Genomic DNA, 21,804 nt, shown 5'->3' on the forward strand with positions numbered 1-21,804 from the left:
AACAGCCAATCAAAGGAGGCTATCCTGATCCACCCTGTGGGAGAGGAGGAGACCTCCATGATAGGCAATCTAGACATGCTCAAAGACCTCTCAAAGGTCAACTGGGCATGTTCAGGCATTCTAGGTTACCTTAGAAACATTCTCTGATTTTAAGATAATAAAATTCTATGATCATGATGATGCTTTATCTGTCTGGTGCCAGATGACTTGGTTAAAATTCTCCTTTTAATATCTATTTAACATTGCCTTCTCCAATCTTTTGATGGGCACTGGGCCAAGATGCAATGGTATCTTTCCCAGCATTTCCACCTTTCTTATGAACAGATTCAGGTCCCCTGCTGACAGTGAAATGGGGCATTTCTATCTCTGATCTGGAAGCTAGCAGCCAACATACTAGCCCAAGACTGAACCTGAGGACCCCATTAACTTCCTCTATCAGCTCAGGGAAGGAAAGAGTAGAATAAAGAAAAAATTCCCAGCCTCCTTTCCCTAGCTCCCTCTCATTATCTCAGCCCTTCCCAGAGATGATCAATAAACAATTTGCATAGGTTTCCTTCTCTCCTCTCCTATTTTTAAAATCAATATTTAATGGGGGAGGCTGTGGGACCCTTTTGATGGTTCCCGTCCTTCTGTGCCCTCTTTTAATATGACAGAGATAGACACCCCAGCAGGTGCTCAGGTGTAGAGGTCAGGTCTCCATTCGGAACCTTCGGGAATGGAAGGCCTGGATAATGTGTGCAGCTGGCCTGGCCGAGGGCAGGCGGGAGCTGGGGAGTGTGGTGATGAATTTTAACGATCTGGGAAGACAAATGAGCCTGAGCTGCCATGCAATTAGTGGGCTGTGGAAAGATGTGTTGGGTCTAAATGAGGGACATGATCTGCTCTTCGCCCGCAGTGGGGAGGCTGCCCTCCCTCTGAAGGCTATAATGAGTGAAGGAGATGAGATCCCAAACAGGTTGACAGAACAATTAAGGGAAGGGAGGAAGGGGAGGAAATTCAAAATGTGGTAAACCATCAAGGGTATAGATAGGTGATCAGAGATGAAAATCTGGGGAAGGGTCTCAGACCTTAAGAGACATCCAGTTGTTTTGGTATCAAAGAGTGGGGTGAAATCAAAAACCTTCCCCTCTAGTAGGGAGGAGGAAGAGGAAACTAGAAAATATCCATCCAGGGAGAGAAGATAAGCCTTTAAAAAATATCAAGCAATTGTTAGAGAGGCTGCCAAAAAAAAAATCACTGCCCTTGGAATCAGGACAACTGGGTTTATTTCCTAGCTCTGACACTTGTTCATTCTGACCTTGGGCAAATCACTTAACCTCTAAGACCCTGAGGTTTCTCATGTGAGAATTGGGAATAACACATTATATTATTCATATCAGAAGTTTATTGTGAGGAACGTGTTTTGTCATCACTAAAATACTACAGAATTATGAGTTATTATTATCCTTATCATTATTGGTTCTGTGTTTACCATATTTTTTAAAAAAATTAATTAAACAAAGAAATATCTTTTTAATATCAATATTCTTCCAGTCATGTTGTACAGCTGCAAGTCATAGAATACTAGTCTCTGAAGAATTAAAATTGAGTATCATTCAAAGGGCAGTGGAGAGGGGCATGGTGGGCATAAGGCGGCTGCTACACATTATAAAGAAGGAATTATGCAGGAGAAGCAATGTGAAGGATGTCATCAAAGAAATGTATGATTGAAAAAGAAGTTGGGCCAGTCCCATGGGGAGAGTGAGGGATGATTGATGGATAGCTCTTGTGCTCCATTGGTCCCCTTGTGATGGCAAGAGAATGTCAGGTAGGCCCCCAGAGCATCTGATGCATTCCCTAGGGGCAACTAAAGGGAAGATATAATAGTAGTCACATAAAGTGGGCAGGTTTGGATGGGTTGCGATCTGTATTCTTGGAGGTAATATGCTCAACAATGAGATTAAAGATCTATTTGGAGTTTTAGAATATTATTATTTTTATTATTACTGTCTTGAAGCAACTGACTTCATATGTCTATAAAAGTGCCTAATAGAGAGGAAGAAGGCCTTCTCTAAACATCATAGATGATGTGACAGACTTGAGGGGAGGGAGTGCTAAAATAAAAATTTGACATCTGGCAAACATTTCCTTCATTCTTAATGCATTGATCAGTTGTGCCAAAGTTAAATGAAATGGGACCACTAAAATGTGCATAAGGATTCCTGTGGGCTGCATATTGACTCAGTTTTAGAATGAAATTTTTCTAAGTTTTATTGTATTGTTTTCCTTATAAAATATTTTGCAGTTACATTTTGATCTGTGTTGGACCACACTCACAGATGTTGGCTATGTGCAGATGAGGATCATGTGCCTGATATCTTTAACATAGAGGACCCAATTGCTGGTGCTTGGATGAAAGGGAAGAATGAGGTAGGCACTGAACACATAGAGTTCTTGGTCTGATGGGGTAGGGGCAGAACACTTGCATGAAAGATTTCATCAAATACTTCAAAAAGTTCTGTGATTTTATTATTAGGGCTTTTGCTCCACAGATGCTGTTTGCAGCTCCTCCGTTAATTAGGAGATGATTAGTTCTTCAAATACTAAGTCAGCCAAAAATATTCTTCTCCCAGGGTGTGTATGTGTGTGAGAGAGAAAGAGAGAGAGAGAAAGAGAAAGTTGGTACCTTTTAAAAAAAATTTCATGCTATTTTATTTTTCCCAAATTCTGTGATTTTTTTTATTTTTAAAATTTAAATTTTTATTTATTCTTTATAATGTATATTGAATATTTGATTCTATTCAACAAATATTTGTTGAATGAATAAGTAAAAATTAATGAGGATCTTTTGTCAATATTTCCTTCCTTTCTTTCTCTTTCCCTCCATTCCTTCTTCCTTTTTTTCTGGCAAGGCAATGGGGTTAAATGACTTTCCCAAGGTCACAGAGCTAAGTATGTATTAAGTGTCTGAGTCTAGATTTGAATTCAGTTACTCTTGACTCCTTCCCTCCACATCCTTCCTTTCTTCCTTGGTTTCTTCTTTCCCTCCTTCCCTTCCTCCTCCTTCCCTCCCTTCTCTCCCTCCCTCGCTCCCTCCCTTCATCCCTTCCTTCCTTCCTTTGTTCCTTCCTCCTTTGCTCCCTTCTTCCCTTCTTCCCTTTCTCCCTCCCTTTCTCTTTCTCTCTCTCTCTCTCCTCTCTCTCTCTCTCTCTCTCTCTCTCTCTCTCTCTCTCTCTCTCTCTCTCTCTCTTCCTTCTTTTTTTTCTTCCTCTTACCTTTCCTTTTATTGTTCTTTATTCTTTCCTTTCTTGGTCTTTTCTTATTCTTTTTCTTGTTCTTCTTTTGCTGTTTTTAAGTTCTATATTCATTGAAAAAATTGATTTAACTATTCATACAGAAAAAACAAGATAATGAAAAAATGCCTATTGATTGGTTAAGAATATGTAGTAGGATGGAGAAATCAAAGAGCTAGTCCGCCAGTACGTTTGTCTAGTATAGAAGCTATAGAAACCAATGAGCTGGACTGACAATTGAGAAGGAAAATGGAGAAATTGCCTTTGGGAAATTATGCAGCACTTTTAATTATTCCAGCCTTCTTCCTAACCTTTTTTTTATATTAACCACTAATATTTTTCTGACTATACTATATGACTATGAATTACTAAATACTATACTCTTCAAAGACTTAAATTTGTGGATCATCTGGACAGTAATGGAAAAACATTTGCATAGGGGACTATGTTCTACTGACAAAGAATTGTGAAGAAAAGTAGCATAAAGGAGAGGAGATTGGACTGCTGTGTCTCCTTGGAATCCACATAATGCCAACTGATCAAGAAGAAACTTCTGGTGCATTTTTTTGTGGGAGAAAGATATCTTGTGGAGGACTGTTAAGAGGACATTGATACGAGTTGGATACTAGCAGAAAGTATAGGTAGTGCCTGTACCAGTAGAGGAAATCCATATCCACATCAATGAAACCATAGAATCTCAGGATCAAAGAGTTAGAGAAGGAGAGGCTTTAGAGGTCATTTAGTTGAAACCCCCTTTTTACAAATGAGGAAACTGAGGTCAGGAGAGAAGTTAAATGTCTTTCCAGATGATACAAGAAATAAGTAATAGGGATGGGAACTGATTCCTAGAGTCTCTAGTCCCATATTCAACACATGTTCAGTATCATTTTTCAATCAGTAGTCATCTATTAAAAACTGACCTAGGGAGGCAATGAAAAGCAAAACATAGTCCCTGTCCCTGAGGGGCAATCTAATAGGGGATAATATGCAAAGAATTATACAAACTGAATGCAAGATAAAACAGGAAATTACCAACAGAAAGCAGGCATTAGAATTAAGAGAGATTGGATTGTAGAGGCTGAGCATTTATCTGGGACTTGAAGTCTGATAGAATCCAAACAAAGGAAAGAGGTAACTGCAAAAGGTAAATTAGACAACTTTAATTACATGAATCTCAAATTTTTTTTCTACAAACAAAATTAATTGATCTAGGATAAGAAGGAAAGTGATGGAATGGGAAGAAATCTTTATATCAGATAAGGGTTTAGTATCTCATTATATATATTATATATATAATATTGTATATATTATCATTATATATATTATATATTATATATATTATCATTTTGTATGTATATTTATGTGTGTGTGTGTGTATGAATTACTTTCACTAATGGTGTTACCCTGGGTAAGTCACTGAATTTCTCTTTCCCTCAGTCTTCCTAATTAAAAAATGGGGGTAATAATGTTAAGTTATTCAGTTGTGTCTGCCTTTGTGAATAGTATTTAGTTAATAGGTTTATTGTGAGACTCAAAAGAGAAATTATTTGTAAAGCTCTCAGCACAGTGCTAAGTAGTGAATAATAGACTTATAAATGCTTATTCCCATTCTCTGTGTGTGTGTGTATTTGTGTGTGTGTAAGGATAGAAACATGTCTCAAGGGAATTGCAAACTCTGAATAACCACAGGAAAAATAGTAAGAAAAATATAAATCAAAATAACCCTGATATTTTACTTCATACTCAGCAAATGGACAAAGTTGAAAAAAGATGTAATTAACCAATATGGGAGGGACTGGGGGAAGATAGGTACACCAGTACATGGTTAATGGATCTGTCAATCAATAACATTTTTTTAAACTTCTTAAAATTATGAAAATAAAGTAACTAAAATGTTCATCCTCAGTGATCCAAAGATTCCAGTTCCCGGGCATCAACCTCAAAGAGGTCACTGAGAAGAAAGACTTCATATATATAAAAATATTTATAGTATTGCTTTTTGTGGTAGTGAAGAACTGGAAACAAAGTAGGTGACCATTGACTAGGAAATGACTATTAAAATTACAGTGCATGAAAGTCAAGGGATATTCCTGTGTTGCAAAAAAAAGACAAATATAATGAATAAAGAAAAGTATGATAAGAACCTAAGAACCTAATGTCGAGCAAAGAACTCAGAGTCAGAAAATAGTTGCCACATTGACAAGAGGGTAGGAAAGGGAAAAAACCCCCCACAAAATATTAGAAGTTAGTATTGTAAAGAACTGGAAATCACGGAGATGCCCTCTGATTGGGGAATGACTGAACAAGTTATATTTTATGTTACATGTTCATAAAACAAATATTCTATAAGAAATCATAAACTTGAAGATCTTAGAAAAACATGTATAAAATAATGGATAGTGAAATGAGCAGAACCAAGAAGATATTGTATTCAGTAATACTATTTATAGTAATAATGTTTTAAGAACAAGTTTTAGCAACTAATTCATTTTGATTATTAAAAATACACAAATTAACTACAAAGAACATATGAAGGAAGACTCTATCTGTATCTAGAGATAGAACTGATAAATAAAAGTTTGTATAGAATGATTTTACTTATATACACAAATTAGGTAGCCATCTCTAGGGTAGTAGGTGGGAAGAAAGAAAGTTACATGATGACTTTAACATATTTAAGAGGAATATTAAGTTGTATATAATATATTTTTAGTTTAATATGATATCTTTTTATTCTATATTTTGGAAATGCTTATTTAGATCATAAATTAAGAATAAAATAAATAAAAATTTTAAAAAGAAGTGAATATTGTAAATTACAAAGAAGAAGAAGAAGTAAAAAAGGAATAAGAGAAGACTCTCTTTTGCAGGGGTAGGAAGTAGCATTGCATAATATTTTCAGACTTTTTCTATGTATTGATTGAGTTTGCTGATTCTTTTCTCCTTTCCTATAAAAATATCATTTGCTATATAGAATAGTTCTCTAGAAAGGCAAGGGATCCTGGGAGAAATTATGGAGATGTAAAAAAAAACCATGTATTTTTTAAATGGAGTATTGATACTCTCCTGGAAATTTAATTGACTAATAGATCTGGAAAGGCCTGAAGGAGGTTTAACTCTTCCTCTGAAGCTTCTGACCTGAGAAATACAATAAAGACAACACCAGGATGCCACTCTCCTCTGAATCAGTGTGGTTTCCTCACTATATATTCTTGCTGAACATCTTTCCCCTATGATGGCTAGCACACATTTCTTTTGTTAACTGTTAAATGGACTCTGAGAGTGTCTCATTTCTTCCCAATATCAGATCTAGAATACCAGGGGGATAGACTCAAGTCAGGTCCTAGCCATCATATTTTTCCTGCCTGATCTTGAAGCCATAAGGTACAAGAAGAATAGCTGCGGGTGGGGGTGGGAAGGGAATAGTGGCAGAGAGTTCATTTTTTTTTTTATTGTGAATTATTTCTTTGACATATTCTCATTGGTGATAGAGTAGTGTTTTTGGTGAGGCTGACACTTTTGGTGCCAATCTTTTGGGTGACTGGTCTGACAAGTTGATTTAATAGGGCCTAGTGTTAGAGAAGCTTTTCCCTTTGTTGCTTCCTCAAATCCCTTCCTCATCCTAATAGGTCTCTCTGAGGGGTGGGGGTGGGGTACCATTTGAAGGGCAGGGATCTTTCCTGAACAGGCTTTGGATTTACCCCCATCTAACTTAACATCTAACTAATCTGGATCCTTTATTAGAGGAAGGATGGCTCGGTTTTGGTCTCCAGGGCCTGGCTCCACTTAGTTTTGAAAATAAATACCCCTGAACACCAAATTAATGTATCAAGTTAATTTCCTGCTCTCCTAGCCCTCGGCTGATTAGCACAAATTACATTTCACGGTCTTTGGCCTGGCTCATCCCAGACCCTGACATCAGCCTCCCAGTCTGGTCAGAAATTGTGGTTAATCCCTAGTGGGGAGCAGAAAGAACATTGTATTTGGATTTAGTTTGGACATGGATTCAAATTCTATTCGGTCACTTATAAACCAGGTGAACCTGGACAAGTTGATTTCCCCTTTGGGCCTCAATTTCCTTATCTAATGAGGTATTAGGAGAAAGGAAACTATTAAGTGTGTGTCTGGCACTATATTAAGGGCTTTAAAAATATCACATTTGATATTCACAACAATGTGAGATATGTTCTATTATTATTTCCATTTTACACTTAAGGAAACTAAGAAAAAGGTTAAGTGATTTGACCAGGATCACACACTAGTTTCTGAGGTAGGATTTAAATTCATGTCTTCTGGACTCCAGGCCCTTTGCTTGCATTACCAAACTGCCTTGATGGGTAATTAACATGGAGAGAATACTGGTTCTGAAATCAGAGGACTTGGGTTCAAATACTGACTCTGGGAAAGTTGCTAACTTTTCTGGGTCATAGTTCTCATTTATAAAACAAAGGTCCCTTTGATAGAATACTCTATGTATAAAACTGAGACTCAGAGAAGTTAAAGTGATTTGCTAAGGCCACATTATGCTTTATATTATGATTTATGATGGAATCTTATTCCCACCCCTTACTTACTTCCAAGTAGACTCAGCTCATTGAGGGATGGGACTATGTCTTATTTATATTTGTTTTCATCATAATAGGGTCCTACAATTAGTAGGTACTCAATAAATTTGATAAATAGAAGTGAATTGGACCTCAATACTAATTTTGGAGAAGGTCCAAGTCTATTTCACAGCATGAGGTTTAGGAGGGTCTCTCTTTCCTAAGTAGCTTCTCCAGAGATGGTATAAATCCACATTTTTTCCTCCTTTTCTAGGTTCAGCACTGACTTCTGTTCTTTGATCATGAATTTAGAACCAGAAGATAATCTTTAAGGTTGCTAAATCAAATGTCATTATTTTTCAGATCAGGAATCTGGGGTACTGAAAAGTTAAGTGACTAGCCTAAGCTCACATAGCTAGAAGGATCTGGACCTTGGTTTTCCTGATTCCAAGTCCAATATTCTATTCAAAAGGCTAATTGTCTCTTTTTCTCTCTCATCTTCTTGGCACTGATATCTATCTTCTGTCTGAGTAAAGAGCATGAGCTTACTTATTATAGTCCTTCTCTTTAGGATTAAGAAGAAAGATGAGACAGGGGTAGCTAAATTGAACAGTGGATAGAGCATCAGTCCTCAATTTAGGAAAATCTGAGTTCAAATGCAGCTTCAGACACTTATTTACTACTTAACCCTGGGTAAATTACCTAACCCTGATTTCCCCTCCTCTCAAAAAAAAAATCAAATTATTGTTTGAATTGTAGGGAAGCAGTGTAGTATATCAAAGAATATAGTTCTTCATTCATTCAAAAACTAGCTCTTCTCCTTATACCCTTAGGGGATTACTTTTGTTTTTGTTCATAGCTTTGTCATGTGTAAAGGTCATATGTAAATTAAAGAAATTGATTCAGAATATTCACTGGAAGGTCAAATACTAAGATTGAAAATTAAATACTTTGGCCACATAATGAAAAGACAGGACTCATTGGAAAAGACTCTGATAGGAAAGATTAAACACAAAAGGAGAAGGAGATGGCAGAGGACAAGATGGATAGATGGCATCATGGAAACAATAAACCTGAGCTTGAACAAATTTTTGGGAGATAGTAGAGAACAGAAGAACTATTGTGTTATGGTACATGAGGGTCACAAAGAGTCAGACACACTGAATGACTAAATAACAATAAAGTAAAGGACTAGGTCCAACTAAGACTAAAGTCATTACCTTAAATAAAGTCTAATTCAATCTTCTCATTTTGGAGATGAAGAAACTAATGTAAAGTGATGGTTCACCGTAACATAGAAGAGGTATTCATATTCCTAGACTCCAAATACATCCTTTGTACTATATTCACATCTTCATATTTCTGAAATTAATTTTCTTCCTCTAAAATTGGGGATAGAAACATTCACACTATTTAACTTTACAGGTTTTATAAGGATCAGAGAAGCTGAATTTATTAAGTCATAAAGAGTGAGCCAATATTATTTTAATAGTAGTATTTATTAGTATCAATATTAGAATTAGATATCTCTTACTCTTAGAAGGTCCCAATGACCCTGAAATCTATCTCCTGTTGTACCTTTTTCCCATTAGTCTGAATTCTGATCTTTGGTGGCTCCAGAACAAATCTAATCCCTTGGTCCATTAACTGCCCTTCCAACTTCAGCTCTTTTCTAGGGATTCACATTGTGATAAATGATGACTCTGGAAAGCATTTCTAGGGATTATGAAGTTCTGGGGAAGAAGTCAAAGATGTTTAGAGCATATCTCATCTTCATCATGACTAATGATTTGCTAAATTGTCTTGGGAAGAATGATAGATTTAGGATGGGGGAAGATGCATATGAAGATATTGTCTGAGATGGAATTTGAATTTCTGGACCAGGTGTCAAGATATAGAAATGATGGCTTTTGTCTAGGGAATAGGTGAGCAGCAACAAGAGGATTATGTTTGCCTGGTTATTTGTGATTTTGATCAAGATGACATTAAATAGAAAATGTAAGAAGAGGGAAAACTGTCTTTCTCAATCTGTCTCTCTGTCTCTGTTCTGCATAGGCATGTTGGATAAAGTCCTTGTAGAGATGAGTCAGTAGAGAAACCTGCAAAGGAATGTGAACATGGTTGGCCTGGATCTTCTCCTTAGATTGGTTTGGGGGAAAAAACAGTAAGAGGGAGAGGTTGAAGGAGCCCTGATGTACTCCTAATGTGAGAGATGGGCAGAATAGTAGAGTGAACTTCCTCTGTGAAAGAGTAGGGAAAGTCTTGGATATGATTTCTCGGTGAAGCTTGGAAAAGAATGAAGGTAATGCCAAGAACAACAATGACAATAAATAGTCATTCAACAAAAGTTTATTAAACAGTGCACCGAGTACTGTGCTAGATCTTGAGATAAAAAAGCAAAAATAAATCAATCTCTTTTCTTAAGGAATTTGCATTCTATTTGATGAGATGACATATTATATATGTATAAATTCATACAAAATATATAGGAAATAAATCAAAGGTGATTTTTATAAGGAGGTGAGAAGAATGGCCCTAGGTGGAAGCCAAGTAGCAAAGGGCTTGGAATTAAGAAGTCCTGAGTTCAAATCTAGCCTAAGACATTTGCTACCTGTATGATCTTGGGCTGGTAACTTACTCACTGCTTGGCTCAGTTTCATGTTTGTAAAATAGAGATAATGGCTTGTAAACCCCAGGGTCACAGTGAGGATCAAATCAAATAATATTCATAAAGTGCTTATCACAGTGCCTGAAACTGTGCCTGTACTGTATAAATTCCATCATTATTATTACTTCTATTGCTGCTGCTACTACTATTACTACTACTACAACTACTATGATTGCTACTATTAGCAGCTGGTGAGAATCAAAAATATATAAGGTAGTGGTTGAGTTAAGATCTAGTTAGACACAATCTCTGCTGTTAAGGAGCTCATGGATGAGACAGAAATACAAAAAATATGAAGTGGGGGTGATCAGAGAAACCCTTCCCATAGATCTGGGTGTACACTTTAGCCTCTTGCTGAAGTAGATACACTTTGTTATTCTCAAATGACATAATAGTTTCTGATTGGTCAGTCTTTGGGGTTGTACTGAAGATGATAGCAAAGTTCAGACTTTCCATTAAGAGACCTGAGAGCATGTCTAACTCCAATGCACCCCTTCTCTCTGTATATAACACACACTAGAAATGGATAAGTACATGGGCACAATTGTTGTTCAGTCATGTCCAATTCTTTGTGACCCATTTGGAGTTTTCTTGGCAAAATTAAGGAAATGGTTTGCCATTTTCTTCTCCAGAGGAAGAAACCTGGTAAAAGGGTAAATTGAGTTGTCCAGAGTCAAACATCTAATAAGAGTATGAGGCCAGATCTGAATTCAGCAAGATGAGTCTTCAAGATTCTAAGCCTAGCACTCTAGTGACTGTGCCAACTAGCTTCCCTATGATGTAGGGACTAGACCTGTTACTGGTATATTGAACTCTTGGATAAGGAAATCCTATTCTGGTTAGGCTTTCACTGCAATTTAGTTTTAGAGAATTAAGAAGAATTAGAACGAAAGGGGAAAAAAACCTGAGAAAAAAGAAGAAAAAATAGAAAACAAGTTTTAAAAAGTGAAAATAGTATGCTTCAGTTTGCTCTCAGACTGAACAGTCTGCCAGCTCATGATTGCTTACAGAACAATAGTACTCCATTACATTCATATATCATAATTTGTTCAACCATTTCCCAATTGATGGGCATCCCCTCAAAGCCCAAAGCCATTCATCTAATATGTAGCAAAGCTGGGATTTGAATCCAGATCATCCTGATTCTGAAGCTGAGTCTCTATACATGATGCCAAACTGTCTCTTCAAATACACTGAGTAAGTACAGTAGAAAGTCACACACCACAGTGCTCTGAAGAATAGTCTTCTTATACCTCATCCCCTGTCTTGTATTCTGCCATCCAATGATGCTGGCCTCATTGTTCTTTAAATAAGATGCTCCATCTCCCAACCCCAATTTTTTCATGGTCTGTTCCCTATCCCTGGAAATCTCTCCTTCCTCATCTTCTCCTCCTGCTTTCCTTGATTTCATTCAGTTCTTAGCTAAAGTCTCCCTTTCTGCAAGGAACCTTGTGGTCCCTTTTAATTCTAGAGTCCCTTCTCTCTGATACTATCGCAAGTTGATCAAGTTATTAAATGAAGTTGTTTGCATGTTCTCTCCTCATTAGATTGTGAGCTTTTTAAGAGCAGGATCTGGTTTTTGCCTTTCTTTGTATCCTCAGTATTTAGCACAGCTTGGTACATAGTAGGTACTTAATAAAGGCTCAGTTTACAGACTGAATGATTGACAAGAGAAGAAACTCAGTAGGAAGGCCTAGTGATTATTAGAAGAAAAAATATGTGAAAATAAAGGTAGCAATAAAATCCCTGATCCTATACACAAAGAATGGATCATGAATAGAATGAGAGATATTGATTCAAGGAAATAAATTTGACTTTATACACACACACATATGTATGTATCTGAAATTTGGAGGTGTGGGATTTATGATTGTAATGTGAGTGAGTTAAGTAATCCTTTACTCAAAAGGAACATAATAGAAAAAGAAAAATTGAACAACATATACTCAATATATAATGTATATCTGTCTACAATCAGTGCCTTCACTTTCCTTTTGATCTGTTATTAATTCCTATAATCTGACTTCTGACCCTTTAATTCCCTGAAACTACTCACTCCAGAGTTATCGGTGATGATCTCTTAGTTGCCAGATTCATTGGACTTTTCTCAATCCTCTTTCTGCTTGACCTCTTTGCAGCATTTGACACTTGATCATGTTCTTTTTCTCTATACTCTGTCCTCCCTTGGCTACAATGACAATCTTTTCCCTTTGGTTCTCCTTCAACCATTAGACCTATCAGACTACTGCCCATAAATCCAATGGAGATAAAATCCTAAAAGGGTGCCAACAATAAAATCCATAGCTTCTTTTGTCACTGTACAAAACAGTAAAATTTGTGTGGGTCTCAAGAAGTACGGAACCTAACGAGAGAAGCAAATTTGACCTTGTAAGTATTACTAAAACTTGATAGGATGGAACCTATGCTATGGTTTTGGAAGGGTTAAAGAATAAACTTGGTAAAATGGAGGAGGTATATTAATATTATTATTATTACCAGTAATGATAGCAACAACTGACATTTACATAAGATAAATTCATGTGAAGAAATGCAGGCACCAAATGGAGAAAGCATGGTAGAGAACATTTTGTTAAAACTCAATAGAAGGGGTGGCTAGGTGGTGTAGTGGATAAAGCACCAGCCTTGGAGTCAACCCAGGAGTACCTGGGCTCAACTCCGGTCTCAGACACTTAATAATTACCTAGCTGTGTGGCCTTGGGCAAGCCACTTAACCCCATTTGCCTTGCAAAAAAAACACCCCCCCACAAAAACCTCAATAGAGTCAAAATGAGAGGTGATAGTGTCATAAGAGAAGACTACATACCACCTGAATAGAATAAGGGAATAGATGAGGAGTTCAGTATCCACATCACAGGACTGGCAGAGAGGAATAATATAATAATGACAAGGAGACTTAATTATCCACATGTCTGCAGGAGTTCTCTCTTTGCCAGAAATGCAACATCTAATAATTTCTTGGCTTAACTGATAATTTTATTATTGCACAAGAAAATGTCATCCTTCAAAGTGTAGAAGAGGCAATAATCTGAACCTGATTGTTATCAACAAGGAGGAATTGGATTGCTAAAGTCAAAATGAGACTTTTGTGGGAAATGACCTCTCCTTCTTAGAATTTGTGATCAAAGAGAAGAAAGCTGGGTATATTTTGCCAACAAGTATCAAAGACTTCAGAAAAAGGATAAGTGGGTTCCTTCTTCTGGAAGAAGTTAACCCAGGAGGGATGTGAAACTCAAAAATAAAACGATTCAAACATAGTTGTTCAAAGAGATCAATTTGGCTGCACAGGGACCCCATCTACTAATATTTTTTAAAAAGGACATGTATTGTTAAATCAACTGTGATATAGAAATGCAATGGAATATTATAACAACTTTTCTGGGATGTCGTAATAAGTACTACTGAGTCTATTATCCCTGAGAACTCTTTTAGATGAGTCTTTGCTTCTCTAGGTTAAACACCTCCAATTCTTTGAGGTTATCATTAAATCATTTGTCTTTGTAAAGATGAATTTTGTGTGTAAGATACTGAAGACTCAGTCAATTTCCTGGTCTCTTATTATAAAACCTTTGAGTTTCATCTTCTTGAAAGTGTACTGGAGCACAGAATTTGGTCATCAACTATGTGAAAGAGCAACCCTCTTTGTCTTTGTCTGAGTCCATGTTTCTTACTATAACTGGAAGTTCTTAGTGGGCTTAATGAACTGTAGCTTGAGTGTAGCATCACATAAACAAGGAGAAAGGATAATAATATACTTTCTATGCTCTTCTTATGAGTCAATAATTTCTCCCAAAGGATCATGGATATAGAGTTTGAAAGGACTTTAGATTGTATCTGGCCCAATTTTATTTTTACAAATAAAGAAACCCGGTATCAGAAAGGTAAATGAGTCAGGGTTTGAATCCAGCTACTCTGATTCAAAGATCCAGTGCTTTTCCTATTAAATTGAGATGCCTCTATCTTCCAACTCTGACTATGACAAGGCTTTCCTACATTGACTCTTTCTCTATAGCCACTTGCAGGGAACTAGTCCTGGAAAAAGAGTGAGGCCTGCTCCTGCCCCTCAGACTCATCACTGACTCTTCCAAGGTAAAGCCTTGTGACTTGCCACTTTTAACAATAGCAAAAAAAAAATTCTATCTCCTGCCTCATTGAATCTGTTGACTGTCACTTTTCTTGGCTATGAGTCAGCGCCCTTCCTAACCTTCCCTGTGTAATTCTCTTTGACAGAGAAATCAGATTATTTTTAAATTGACATTTTGGATAAAATAATGTTGGAAGAATAGAAAGAGGACTGGAATAGAATTCAAGATACCTGATTTCAAGATCATCACTTGCTAGTTATATGAGTTTGGTCATATAACCTCAGAGAGCCTTACCTTCCGTATCAGAAAAATGGGAATATAAATATTGGTCCTCCCTCCTTTATAGGATTGTTGTGAGAATCAAATGAAACTATCATATGCAAAATAATTTGTAAACTCATTGGCCACCCAGCAATATTCCTCCACTTAGTCTCTGGAGCCAGCAGAATTTGGGGGGTTGTAATGGGGAGTCAGTTTCCAATCATGAACAAGTTCAGATTTTCTTCTTCTGAGTTACTTTTACACACTTGGTAATTTTAAGGCAACATTCAGCAAATTTACCTTTGAGGATCACACAGAAGGTGCTTGGGGAGAAAAAGGAGATGGGAAATAGGCTTGGGCTATTTCAGCCAGGAAACTGGATTTTGCTTTGATGAAACTACAGAGAATTTCAGTGAAGTGTTTCTGAGGAAGGATGAAATGAATTTCTGGTAGCTAAGCAGTAGAGAGAGCGGCAGGCAGAGAGCGATAGTCAGACTAATCGGTCTCACCCCATTTTAAGACCTTCTAGCAGGGAAAAGAATCAGGTGAAATAGAGGTTAATGTTTTCATTAAAGGCTGAATAGATTTTCATTCACTGAAGGAAAACAGGGAATGATGTGACTGTAGAGAATTTAGGTGAGTAATGTTTCCTGACTTGGGTGTGGATGTCAGGCTTTTGAAGACAAAGGGGAGGCAGGGCCGTGCAATGGAAAAGGCTCCAATTTTTGTGTCAGAAGGACTGGGTTCAAGTCTAGTGGGTCACTAGTAGGATGAATATAGACATTGAAACCAGGCTTCACTTCTTTCATATATAAAATTAAAGACAGTAGAGTAAAATGGATAGAGCCATGAAGAACAGGGTTTGAATCTAGCCTCAGATCCTGGACAGGTCACTTACCTTTCCACCCCTCAGTTTCCTCATCTGTAAGATGAGCAGATTGGATTGCATGCCCTTTTCTCTTTTTTGTATGTCATTTTTTTCTTTTATTAAAGATTTTATTTGAGTTTTACAATTTTTCCCCAATCTTACTCCTCCCCCCACCATGGAAAGCAATCTGTCAGTCTTTACTTTGTTTCCATGTTGTACATTGATCCAAATTGAGTGTGATAATAGAGAAATCATATTCTTAAGGAAGAAACAAAAAGCATGAGAAATAACAAGATCAGACAATAAGATATCTGTTTTTTCCCCCTAAATTAAAGGGAATAGTCCTTGAACTTTGTTCAAATTCCACAGTTCTTTCTCTGGATACAGTTGGTATTCTCCATTGCAGACAGCCCCAAATTGTCCCTGATTGCTGCACTGATGGAATGAGCAAATCCATCAAGGTTGATCATCACCCTCATGTTGCTGTTAGGGTGTGTGATGTTTTTCTGGTTCTGCTCATCTCACTCAGCATCAGTTTATGCAAATCCCTCCAGGCTTCCTTGAATTCCCATCCCTCCTGGTTTCTAATAGAACAATTGTGTTCCTACATGTCTTTTTTATTGACCCTTCTAACCAATCTTCCTCCTCCATTATGTGGAGACCCTCCTGCAAGGGAACTGCACTTGAGGTTGAATTAACTCCTTTCCCAATAAACTTATACAATGCATGTAATGCATGGTAATAGTTAAGGGCCAGGACCAGTTTTCTCCCCCACATTGTAGCTCCTGTTACTCTTAACTGGTTGGATCTTATAGAGGTTCCCTTCTCTCTCTAAATTAAAAGATTTTTCTCTTATTGGCTACCTCTGGCTCCCTAGTTCTTTATATTAAGCAAAATCTAAACAATGAGTCAATGATTTCCACCTATGATTCCTTGATCTGAACCCTGGGTTCAAGTAGAATTTATTCTAATTTCTTTCCATAGGATAGCCCTACAAATACTTGAAAGAAAATATCATCTTCCATCTCTCCCTTCTCCAGATGTTTCTCCCCACTCCAAGCTAAATAATTCTAGTTCCTGAAACCTCTCATTATATGATATGACTTCCAGTTTCCTTGACATTTTGATCATGCTCTTCTGGGTCTGCTCCACTTTGCCCATGTCTTTCCTAAAATGTGTCTTGCAGGTTTGACCACATTTCTTCACATGGGCTCTGATTAGGCTGCAGGACAGAACCTCATGGGGTGAATATTTCTTGGGTTTCTCTCTGGGTGTCCTCCCCTCTGTGCTGGTGCTGAGGAGGGGATAGGAGGAGATTCAGCCTTGGCCAATTCACACAGATTCATAGAATACTAAGAATAAAAGGAATCTTAGTGATCATTTAGTTTCCTTTCCCCCAATCCCGTTTTTCTTCCCCTGGATGCTGTTCAGGTTGTCATTTTCCCTCCTAAAATGTGGCCATTATGTGGAGGGAGGCTCAGCAACTGCAGCCCATGAATACAAGCGAAACATTGACCATCGTCTCTCTTTTTCAGATTTGTAGCCCTCACACAGTGCTCCCCATCACTCATTTTCAGAGTACAGCAATTATACTAGATGGGGTGAGGCAGCTTGGGATGGGAGCCAGAATAAAACTTGTTTGAAATATAGTCGCACTGAGATTTTTTAGAGGAGCTGGGACTGAGAAATAATCTAATATACAGAGCTGTCTGCTGGCTCTGTCATCTACCCTAGATCAGCTCCTGGAGAAGGAAGTGCATGCTGACCTCTGAAAGTGAAGATGGAAAGGCTGAGCGAGAAATCACTAAATGTGTTTGTCTGCAGAGAAGGCTAGAGCTGCTGATTTCTCTTCCAAGGTGCTGAGGCAATGGTTAGAAGATGCAACAAGCATCTTGATTCCAAGAACATTTATTTATAAAGCACTTCTGTTATGAAAGGTCAGAGGGAGACAAAGGCACTGCAGTGGAAAGACTGATTGATTTAGACCTGGAAAAGGTGCTAGAGGACAATTTGGCTAACTCTCCCATTTTGCAGATGAGAAAACTAAGGGTCAGAGTTGGTTAAATAATGTCCAAGGTTACCCAAGTAGTGACAGATAGAATCAGAGGATTATAAATTGAAAGCTGGAAGGGACCTTAGGGTCTATTAAGTCCAATCCATCATTTTATTGAAAAGCAAACTGAGAAGTGACTTGCCTAGGATCACCCAGCTAGCATGTGTCGCAGACAGGATTTGAACCTTGGTCCTTCTAATTCTTTCAGGGTTCTATCCACTATACCATACTGACTCTCCTTGATCTTTGGATTTGGATAGAGGTGTTTCAACTCTAACATCTATGATCTGGTTCACTGTACCATGCATCCTCTAAGGACTAGTCCAGGGAAGTATAGCTTTATGATTAGAAGGCAAAATTCAAATACTGACCTCTGAAATGACTCTAAATGACTCATTCTTTTAAATTCAGTACATAACAAGCATTCATCTAGAGACAGTTAGTTGACTCATTGAATTGAATCCTGAAGTCCTGAGTTCAAATTCTACCTCAAATAAGTTTTAGCTGTGTGACCTTGGGCACACTCTCTAATACACTTGCATAGATGCTGATGACCTACATTGATGAAGGGAGTTTCCTAACTTGGGAGTTCTATAGACCAATGAAATCACAAATCTAGTCTCTTTCTCTTCTGTTTTGTCCAATCATGAACCTGAAAATAATGAAATTTTCAACATATAACGAATTCTGATTTGTCTTGAAATCTGGAATTATATTCCAAAAGTGATTAAACCCTTAAACCCAGCCATACCACTACTTAGCCTGCTTCCAAAGAGCAATAGGTAAAAAGGAAAAGAACCTATATATATTCTAAAATATTTATAACCAACTCTCTTTCTAGTAGCAAAGAGCTGGAAATTAAGGGAATACTTATAAATTGAGGAGTAGCTAAACAAATTGTTTTATATAATCGAGTTGGAATGCTACTGTACTATAAGAAATGATTAGTTTTGATGAGCTTAGATAAACATCGATAGACTTGCACAAAGTAATGAAGAGTGAAAGGAGCAGAACCAAGAGAACATTGTATACAGTAACAATTGTATATAATGTATAAAAACAACTTTGAGTTAATAAGTCATTTTGACTATTATAAATACCCATATTAACAACAAAGGACCTATGAAGAATGATACTATCTGCATCCAGAGAAAGAACTGATAAAAGGAAGTATGTACAGAATGACTTCACAATACACACACACACACACACACACACACACACACACACACACACACACATATATACACATTTATGTATATACACATATAAACATAAAACATAAATTATGTAATGTAATGCTCACACAAATGTGTGTCTAATGCTAACCATCTCTAGGGTGGGGGAAAGAAAAAAGGGAAAAACAAAAGTTATAAGATAAGTTTAATATATATATATATATATATATACACATTTAAAAGGAATCACAAGCTGTACATTTACAGTTTCATGTACAATCATCTTTTTTTTCATTCTACTATATTATGGAAATATTTGCTTTATTTCTTAAGTTTTGAATAAAACAAAATACTGGCTTGGGAAGTCCAAGGATTAACTATTAGAAATAAGACTTATTAACTCTATGACCTTATTAAAATCTCTTAATCTATCTAACCTCATTCATTCATTCATTCAACAAGAAACCTTCAACAAGGTACCTATATGTGCTGGACAGAGTGGATATTGACCCATCTCAAGTGACTGTTCATTTTGTGGAGTGAGGAATTCTACCTGGGAACACAGACATGGATACAGTGCAGGTGATCACAACCAGGCAGGGGAGACTGTAAAGAATGCCAGAACTTTACCAAGGTGTCCAAGGAGTCTCTAGAATTGAGTTTCTCTGACCTTGCCCTTCTCAGGAAAAGAAAAATTCTCCATTCCACTGGAGGACCTAAGCACACTGACCACTGAGACTCCATCTGCTGATGCCCCTGATTTCAGGATGTTGTCCCCAAATTTCTAATTGCTTCCATCTTCTTTTATCACTGCTGCTATCTCCAGGGGCCCTGTCCCAGGGCCTGCTTCCCTCTCCTCTCCCCACTGTCTCCACATACCACAGACCACAGGAATCCATTTCCTAAGGTTTATTTACAGGAAAAGTATGTATACAAATTTAGATATAACAGAGAGGAAGTTCATCAAAAGTGCACGTAAGAGAAATCTGTCTAGCCCTGTACTAGGTACTGTGTAGACTAAACTTCCTTAATTATCCAGACACAAATTCCCCCTAGATCATCCTGGCCATTCAGATCCTCCTTGGAGTCGCTGCTTCCACAGACTTTCTGGGTTCAGAATAATTGTTTCCTCTCTAAAGGTCTCCAAATTTAATTTGCAATTTTCTACTTGGACAGACTAAGAGCAGTGGCCCATTCCACAATTCCTAGACTTCTCAGCCAATCAGAAAATCCCCTAATGGTTAGGCACACTTGATATGCTTCCCTTTAAGATACATTCATTTCTGAATTTACTTGCTGGCTCTCTCTCCATAGCTCTTCTCACCGAAGAACACACCAGGAAGTACCAATTATCTAAGAGAAGTAAATTATTCAAAGTCATTTGGAGAGTTCATAGGAACAGAGATCTAGACCTGACAAAATTCTTTGAGGTCATCTTGTACAACTTTCTAATTTAAGAAATGAGAAACTCAGGCACAATGAGATTAAAGGATTTACCCAAGGTCACTCAGATAGTTAATTTAAGGGGTAGAATTTGAACCCAGATCCTTGGAATCCAGAGCCAGTATTCTTTCTGTATTATTAGACAGATCATATTATCAGCAGAAACTTTATTATAGGCAGAACCACATAGGCAGACCTATATTATAGGTTCTTATGACTCTTTGACTTAGAGTTGGAAGGGATCTTATAACTGATACAATCTCTCCCCTTTCTTTTTTGTATTGTGCTCAATATTTGCAGTTGGTGAAACTGAGACTTGAGAAGAGAAGAGACTTTATTTAGCTCAGTTTAAACACATATTAAATGCTAATTATATCTAAGACCTTGAGCTGAGAAATGAGTAGAAAGATGTAAAAGTAGGGGGAAAAGTTGGAATGATGAAGGCTTGGTATGCTTCCTGTCCTCCATATGAAATGGAGCCTTGGAGATGATGAAACAGTCACCTTATTACTACTGAACCTGAAGACCCATGACTCATTGAATCATTAAAAGGGAGGGATCGAGCCTTCAATTGACTCTTGATCTTACCATCTGCAGAACATAATTGGGAGTCTTAGGAACCCATGAGGGATAGCTCCCATGTAACTTATGAGTCATGGTAGCTAAAGATGAACTTACCTACCCTTTCATCTCCAGATCAGCTCCAGGCTCTGAACTAGAGGGGGGCAGTGATGATTAAGAACTCTCCCTCTTTTTCATCTTGAGTAGGTCAGAATAAGTCACACACGATGAGCAGGCATGGATGGGTTTTGCTTTACATTCAAGACATAACTCTCATTAAATTATCTTTTGCCTCAAACCCACACCTCTTTCAATTTTCATTTCTGCAAGGGCATCAGTCAGGTTCACAATCTAGGAATCGTCCTTGATTCCACTCTCTTATTCAAGCAGTTGCTAATCTTATTATTTCGTCTCTACAATATCTACAGAATACTCTCTATTCATATAACCAACACTCTAGTTCAGAATCTCATCCCCTCTTATCTAGCCCATGACAATAGCCCTCAGTTGATTCCCCTTCCTCAAATTTCACCCCATTCCACACCATCCTCAACACTTCCCCCCCACCAAAGTACAGGTCTGATCATGTCACTCCCCTACTCATTAAACTCCAGTGGCTCCCTGTAGCCTCTAGGATCAAATATAAACTGCTATTTGGCATTTAAAACCTTTCACAACCTAGCCCCAACCTGCCTTTCTAATTTATTATTATATAAAGTGTTTGAAACGTTACATTCAGTTATAAGTTCTTAAAGTTTTAATGTTAAAGATTGGAAAAATCACTTTGGTAAATATTTGGAAGATAAATTGGAGTCAGGCAGGGAAATCAATTAGGAGGCCATTGCAATAGTCC

Source organism: Macrotis lagotis, chromosome 1, assembly GCF_037893015.1.
Source record: "Macrotis lagotis isolate mMagLag1 chromosome 1, bilby.v1.9.chrom.fasta, whole genome shotgun sequence".
NCBI classification, from domain to species: Eukaryota; Metazoa; Chordata; class Mammalia; order Peramelemorphia; family Peramelidae; genus Macrotis; species Macrotis lagotis.